The sequence below is a fragment of the Herpailurus yagouaroundi genome, unplaced genomic scaffold (genome assembly GCF_014898765.1).
Source record: "Herpailurus yagouaroundi ecotype Mexico unplaced genomic scaffold, PumYag 199, whole genome shotgun sequence".
Classification (NCBI taxonomy): domain Eukaryota; kingdom Metazoa; phylum Chordata; class Mammalia; order Carnivora; family Felidae; genus Herpailurus; species Herpailurus yagouaroundi.
Window position 1 is genome coordinate 16,401,147 of NW_024412430.1, and position 6,850 is coordinate 16,407,996.

Genomic DNA, 6,850 nt, shown 5'->3' on the forward strand with positions numbered 1-6,850 from the left:
CCCGCGGGCGCGGCGGGGAGGGCTAGTGGCGCGTCGCCCCCGCACCCGGGCGCGCCGGGGCTGGGGTGGGGGAGGCGGGGTCGGGCCCGAGGGGCGTGCTCCGCGGCGCGCTGCGCTGGCGGCTCCGGGGCGCTGGTAGTAAACAGCTACACGTTTTCCAGCACTACGTGTTGCAACAAATCCCGGGCATCGCCCCCTCGCCCGCCTTCGGTCCCTCTTGGTCTCGCTCTCGCCGAGAACCTCTCAAAGGATAAAGACAGTTTGCTGGACAGAAATGTGATTGGGCAGTTATAAGATGGAGAGAGATTTGGAGAGAAAAGTACCTACCACTGGTTGGTTCCGCGTCCTGTCCCAAAACACGTCTCAGAAACAGCTGCCCCCATGGACATCGGCTGTCCCTGTCGCCATGATTTCTCGGCTGCCCTCACACCTCTCTGTGGATGTGGATTAAAGACATTTTAAAAATTCTTTGTTTTTAGCCGTATCTGTGATGTGCGCAGGACGGAAGCTTTGGGATAAATTTTTTAACAGTCATGGGCCTAATTGCTTTGCCTTTAGTAAGAGATTTGGTGACAAGCGCTAAACTACAGGTTTCCGAGTCCCCCTTTTGCCCTACAACGGTGGATTGATTATAAAACAGGCCCTCTTTAAACCCAGATCAAGTTAAGTGGTGCCGATTTTCAACTGGTCCCCTGGACACATGCATTTTAAAGCTTCTGTCTGGTTATCCCAAACTGAGAGAGCCCCCCGAAGTGGGGGGGGGGGGGGGGAGGAAGGAAAAACCTATCTGCACCTTGAAGGAGAGGGTTTGTGGTTGGTCCTGGAAGCTTTGTGGGTCGTGTCGAAGTGTGTAATTTTGCACCAACTTCTGTACTATGTGGCCAGCCCATTTCATCATCTGTCTGATGCCTATTCTGGAGGGTTACATTTCTGCTTCTCTTGAATGGTGATTGGTTGCGCATAAAGGGAAAATGCCATGTCATTGATGGAGACAGAGGGTTAGCAAAGAAAGAACCAGAAGACCCTTCATACCTGGTGACCATGAGAAAGGTTTGTGTTGGTACATGATTGTCTTCTGTCTACTGCTCAGAAACCCTGAGGAAGTTTAAGGAGGGACCCCAAGCATGGTTTATGCTGGGTATTCTCCACATTTCTTGCCCGTATTTTGTGTCTGTTTGGGCAAAGCAATTGCTTGATTGCTTTCCTCTGTGGCATTCTCAGCCAGCTCTCCCTTTTACCTCCAGGTTACTCTAGAGAACTTGCCATTGGCTGGATATGGTACGACCAGCTTCTCCTTCTGTGAACACTGGGCGTAGTTTTTGTTTGTTTGTGTGTTTTGTTTTAATAGGAATAGAAGCACTGTGTCCTGGAAACCTGGGATTTCTGTGGAAAATATAGTACCTGTAAGATACAATTTAGTGTTTGTCTTTCGACAGGTGGCCTCCAAACTAATATTTAATGTTCCAAAGGATTCTTCCCTCCCCCCTGCCCCGGTCCTCTGTTTGTGAACTTCTCTTCGCTGCCACGCACACGAACTCTCATTTCTTCCAACAGGGCCGGGCCACTTTGCACTTTTCCTGGAACGACGCCAGACTCCACTACCTGGGGGAGGTAGTGCTTGTTGGCAGATGTGCTGGTGTTTTATGGGGAGCACTACGTAGAGCCTTATTTTTCTTACCTGATTAATATACCAAGGGGGAAAAAAAAAGAGGCTCCTGATTTAGAGTTCTTTGTGCTGGTTCCAAGTCCTGAGAAATCTTGTAGATGTTTGCTTAATTTCTTCAAGAGGGAACTGAGATAAATGTATATATATGCATTCATAGTTACACACCCCTGTGTGTGTATACATATGCATATCCACACACATACGTGCCTGTTTATGGATGTCAATACAAGTGGCCCCTGATACAAGATACATGGTCATAGTCGAGAAAGCCCTTGGTAGTTTGATTGAAGGTGTAGCCAGGGGGCTGTGTTGCCAGTCATCTGTCCCTTTCTGACTCTTTCTGACTCAGGTTCTGAGAATTGGCAACAACTCAGCCTATCCAATACAATCTTCGGCTTAAGTAGAAAACTTGCATCTCTTGAAGGTGCTCGCTTAATCATCCCTTCTGGAGGGTGGGGGGTGTGGGGCCTGCCTCAGGGGCAGTGCTTCAGAAAAGGGTACGGAGCCCCAGCATATGCAAGGCTTCGTGGGAGTGTAAACGTGAGAAGCTGCTTGCTCCATCCTCCAGGAGCTTTCGAAGTAGGAAGTGCTTGAGAGAGTGGCTTGAGTAACGTGAACTAGGAAGGGCTGAGCGTTGTGAAGGGACTCAGAGGAGGTAGGGCAGAGGCTTCCCTGGGGCTTATCGAAGGAACACTTTCTGTGCCTGCCGCCGGTCTGGACAGATAGGATGGCGGCTGCCAGAATCACTGTCGGTGAAGGGAACAGCTTGTGAGTCAGAGAGTTCTTTGTTTATTACGTTGAGGTAAAATGCTTAATGTGTTGCGGTTGTAGTAGCTGGGTGGTTAAGAGCTTGGTCGGAGTCAGGCCTTGGTTTGGGTCCTGGTTCTCCTTTTGCTATATTAGCTCTTGGACTTCGGGCGAGTTCTTTAACATTTCCGAGCCTCGGTTTTTTCATCGGTAAAGCGAGGCCAGCGTTACCAACCTCATAGGGTTATTGTAAACATTAAATGAAATAACACTCAAAGTGCCCCGAACAGTGCCTGGCACGTCGGCAGAATAAACGTTAGTTAGCTGGTTTTACTACGTAACTTCTGCCTCGAGTACAGTTCTGCTGTCTGGTGTCCGAAATCCGTTCCTGCTTCTGTATGGGAACTTTTCACAACTTTCAACTTTGTCTTCTTTTAAAGAGAATTACGCCTTGATTTTATCTTCTCTTTTCAGTCTAAAGGGTTCCTTTTGGGTGATGGCTCCCAAGTATTTGTATGTATTATGTATAATGTAGTGGTTTTCCACGAGGGCAGTTTTGCTTCCCAGGGGGACATTTGGCAGTTTTTGGAGACATTTTTGGTGGTCACAACTGGGAGGCTGCTTCTGGCATCTAGTGGGTGGAGCCAAGGGATACCATAAACATCCTGCAATGCACCAGACGACTTCCTCACATGAAGAATACTTGTGCCCAAAATGTCAACAGTGTGGATGTTGAAACACACCCAGGCATACAAGACTTCATTATTAAGCCTTTTCCTTTTTTTTTTCTTTTCCCCGTGTCTCCGATGGTTGGGACTAGCAGCAGGTCAACCAAGAAAGCTGCTCGGGGATTCAGAAGGGGATGAGACACAGGGTCACACTCTGTGACTTCAGGCAAACAAGCTGATCTCTTAAATAAAAGTGCCTCCTTCCAACGCAGAGGGATTGTACATAATGAGAAGAATTTGAACCACAAGGAAAGATGATCCTGGAATTGCTTTTATTAATTGTGCAACCATATGTGTAATTTTTGCTTCACTCTTGAGAAACTTGAACAGTTGTGTTTCGTTCTACTTTTCCTATTAGGAGAAAATCTTTTTTTTTTTTTTTTTTTGGCTGCTGTTTTCCTGCAGGTAGAAAGCCAAGGCATAGTTAGCATTAGGTACACTAGCTGGTGAGGTTGACCGCAGGGCTGGAAGGAGACTGCAGCCAGCTCCCGCCCTCCGGGCTTGTTCTCCCTTTGAACTGCATGATGGACTTGGCTGTTCCTTGTCATGTTATAAAGCAGCCGTCCCCACTGCCTCTGTCTCTGGATTTCCTGAGGGCTGTGTCATGCAGGGTTAGGTTGAGTTCACAGTGGGTAAGGTGAGGTCCAAATGGAAAGAATTCCGCGAGAATGATGGCCGTTTTAAGTGGGAATAACAGAAGGATAGACTTGGGCAGGAGGAGCACTGCGTTCGCAGTTAGGACGCAGGCCTGCTCCGGCCCCGGTCCCTGAGCTCCGGTCCCCGTCCCTGAGCCAGTCACCTGACTGAGCCTGGGTTCCCCTGTGATATTGGAGAGAGGAGTTACGTGGACCCACGGGAGTGCTGCGTGGGGCACAAGCAGATGAGATTCCGAAAAGGGAGGGGTGAATGGAGTTTTAATGAAAAGAATTCCTTCAAATGTGTTGCTGAAACATGCTACATAGAGGTCCTTTGAAAGGAAAACATCTTTTGGTAAATTGATGGGCTGTTTTGGGGATAAGTCTGGCTGTTCATAAATTGCATCTTCTGGAAGGAGAATTGTAAGGGAAACTTGTTTTTCTCCTCTGAATACTTCTAACACCAGATGTGTGGGTTTTTTCCCCTACAAAGCAGTTCTCCTGTTCTCAACTAGCAACAACTGGGTGTACTACAGATTTAACTCAATTCTGACACTGTCTACATGGAGGTAACTTCAGATCCCACAGAGTAAGGGCTCGGTCCCACCAGACTGCTGCCACTTGAGGTGCCAATCACAAGTCCCAATCGCACGTTCAGGCCGCTTGTACTTCTGACCAACTGGCTGTATAAATCGGGGGTTCCCACACCCCCTTCTTGGACTGATAATTTGCTACTGATGATTTGCTCACAAAGCTCAGGAAAACACTAATTTACCAGTTTCTTATAAAGGATTTTATGAAGGATACGGCTGCACACACACAGATGAGGTATATAGGGCCAGGCCCCGAAGGGTCCCGAAGCAAGGGCTTCTGTCCCTCTGGAACCAGAGTATGCCACCCTTTCAGCATGTCTGTTCATTCACCAGCCTGGAAGTTCTCTCCTTGTTCTAGAGTTTTACAGGATTTAATCTCCAGGCAGCCTCCCCTTCGCTCAGGGTCAGTTGGTGGGGCCGAAGTTTCCAAGCCTCTAATCGCTTTTTTTCTGGTGACCAGTCCTATTCTGAGGCTGTATATGGGCCTCATCCTAAGTCACCTCATCAGCATAAATTCAAGTGTCCTCCAAAGGGGCTCCTTATGAATAAATTTTAAAAGACACTCCTATTATTTTGGAACTTCCAAGGGTCTTAGGAGCTCTGTGCCAGGAATTGGGAACAAAGACCAAATACATTTATTTATTTTCTTTTGAGTGTTTATTTATTTTGAGAGAGCATGCATGTGAGCAGGGGAGGAACAGAGAGAGAGGTGGAGACAGAATCCCAGGCAAGCTCCATGCTGTCAGCACAGAGCCCAGTGAGGGTCTCAGTCCCACAACCTGAGATCATGACCTCAGCTGAAATCAAGAGTCGGGTGCTTAACTGACTGAGCCACCCAGGCACTCCACCCATTACTTAGTATACCACAAGGAGCACCTGTATTTTATTTTAGTAACGATAGTAGATTGAATAGTGTCTTGTTGATGGGGAACCTGCCCTTTTGTGCCTCTGTTGACTGTTACAGTTTGCTGCCACCTGACAATTATTGGGAGCCCCAAATGAGATACTCATCTTTTAAAGACAAATGCTAAGAATCCTAATGGTCTTCTTTCACATCTGCTGTTGCTTGGAAGCTGTAAAATGCTGTTCCAGATGGAACTGCGTACCATCTTTTTTTTTTTTAAACTAATTTTTTAGTTATTTTTTGTTTTTTAAAAATGTTTATTTTGAGTGTGTGTGTGTGCATGTGCTTGGGGCAGGGGCCGAGAGAGAGAGAAGGAGAGAGAGAATCCCAAGCAGGCTCGCAGCTGTCAGCTCAGAGCCCTCCATGGGGCTTGATCCCACAAACCATGAGATCATGACCTGAGCTGAAATTAAGAGTTGAATGCTTAACTGTGTGAGTCATCCAGGCACCCTGAAAGCTAAACTTTTGATTTTGAGATTGTTGTGGATTCATATGCAGTTGTAATAAATAATACCAAGAGATCTTGTCTATACTTTAGCCAGTTTCCCCCATATGTAACATCTGGAAAAACTATAGTAAAGTATCATTTCCAGGAAATTGACATTGGTAAGAGTAAAGACACTGAACATTACCACAAGGATTCCTCAAGTTGCCCTTTTTTCGTAGCCCCCACCAACTTCTTAACCCTTAGCAATCGATAATCTGTTCTCCATTCCTATAATTTTGTCATTCAGAGAATGTTATATAAGTGAAAGCATAGTAAGTAACCTTATGCAATTGACTTTTCACTCAGCATGATTCTCTGGAGATTTAAGTTTTTTTTAAATCAAGTTTGTTCCTTTTTATTGCTGAACAGTCTTCCATGGTATGAAAGTACCACAGTTTTTCTTAACCATCCACCTGGTGAAAGACATGTGGATTGTTACCAGTTTGGGGGCCATTCTGAGTAAGGCTGCTATAAACATTTGTGTACAGGGTTTTATGTGAACATAAGTCTTTGCCTGGGATAAATGCCTGGGAGTGTAGTTGCTGGGTTGGGTGGTAGTTTGCATACTTAAACTGCCACACTGTTTTCCACTGTGGGTTTACCATTTTATATTCCCATCAGCAATGTGGGGTGTTTAGGTTCTGTACACCCTTGCCAGTATTTGGCATTGTCACTCTTTATTTTTTATTATTTTTCTTTTTTAATTATTTATTTTTCTTTTATTATTATTTTATTATTAAAACCCTAAAAGGTTTTAAAATGTGTTACTTTTTCTAAAATCAGCATCTTGATAACTTGGCTAAGCCTGTGCAGCTGGTGTCACTGAGGCCCCCTCCTGCCTCTGGCCCTGCAGACCAGCTGCAGAATCTGCTGGGCTCTTTCTGGATGACCTCCAAAGGTCATTGGCTGAGAGGCAGCAGTTTCAAGGTCATTGTCCTACCCCTTTCCCCATCAGAGGTCACATGTTGGAAAAGTCCCATCTTGACCACACTTTCTTTTTTTTTTTTTTTAAATTTTTTTTTTTTAAAGGTTTTTTATTTATTTTTGGGAAAAAAAGAAAAAGAGCATGAAGGGGGAGGGGCAGAGAGAG

At 45.9% G+C, this 6,850-nt stretch overlaps 1 protein-coding gene across 4 annotated transcripts in view; it reads left to right on the top strand.

The window, feature by feature from the left end:
- The window catches only part of RCL1 (RNA terminal phosphate cyclase like 1), a 58,685-nt gene that overhangs the window by 805 nt on the left and 51,030 nt on the right, over positions 1 to 6,850 (top strand). The window contains exon 1 of one of the 4 annotated variants that reach the window (XM_040449481.1): positions 2,414 to 2,434. The exons of the other annotated variants lie outside the window; for them this stretch is intronic. The gene's annotated coding sequence lies outside the window, so the exon portion shown is untranslated. Of the gene's footprint in view, positions 1 to 2,413; positions 2,435 to 6,850 lie in introns of those variants that run through there. 4 annotated transcript variants of the gene reach the window in all.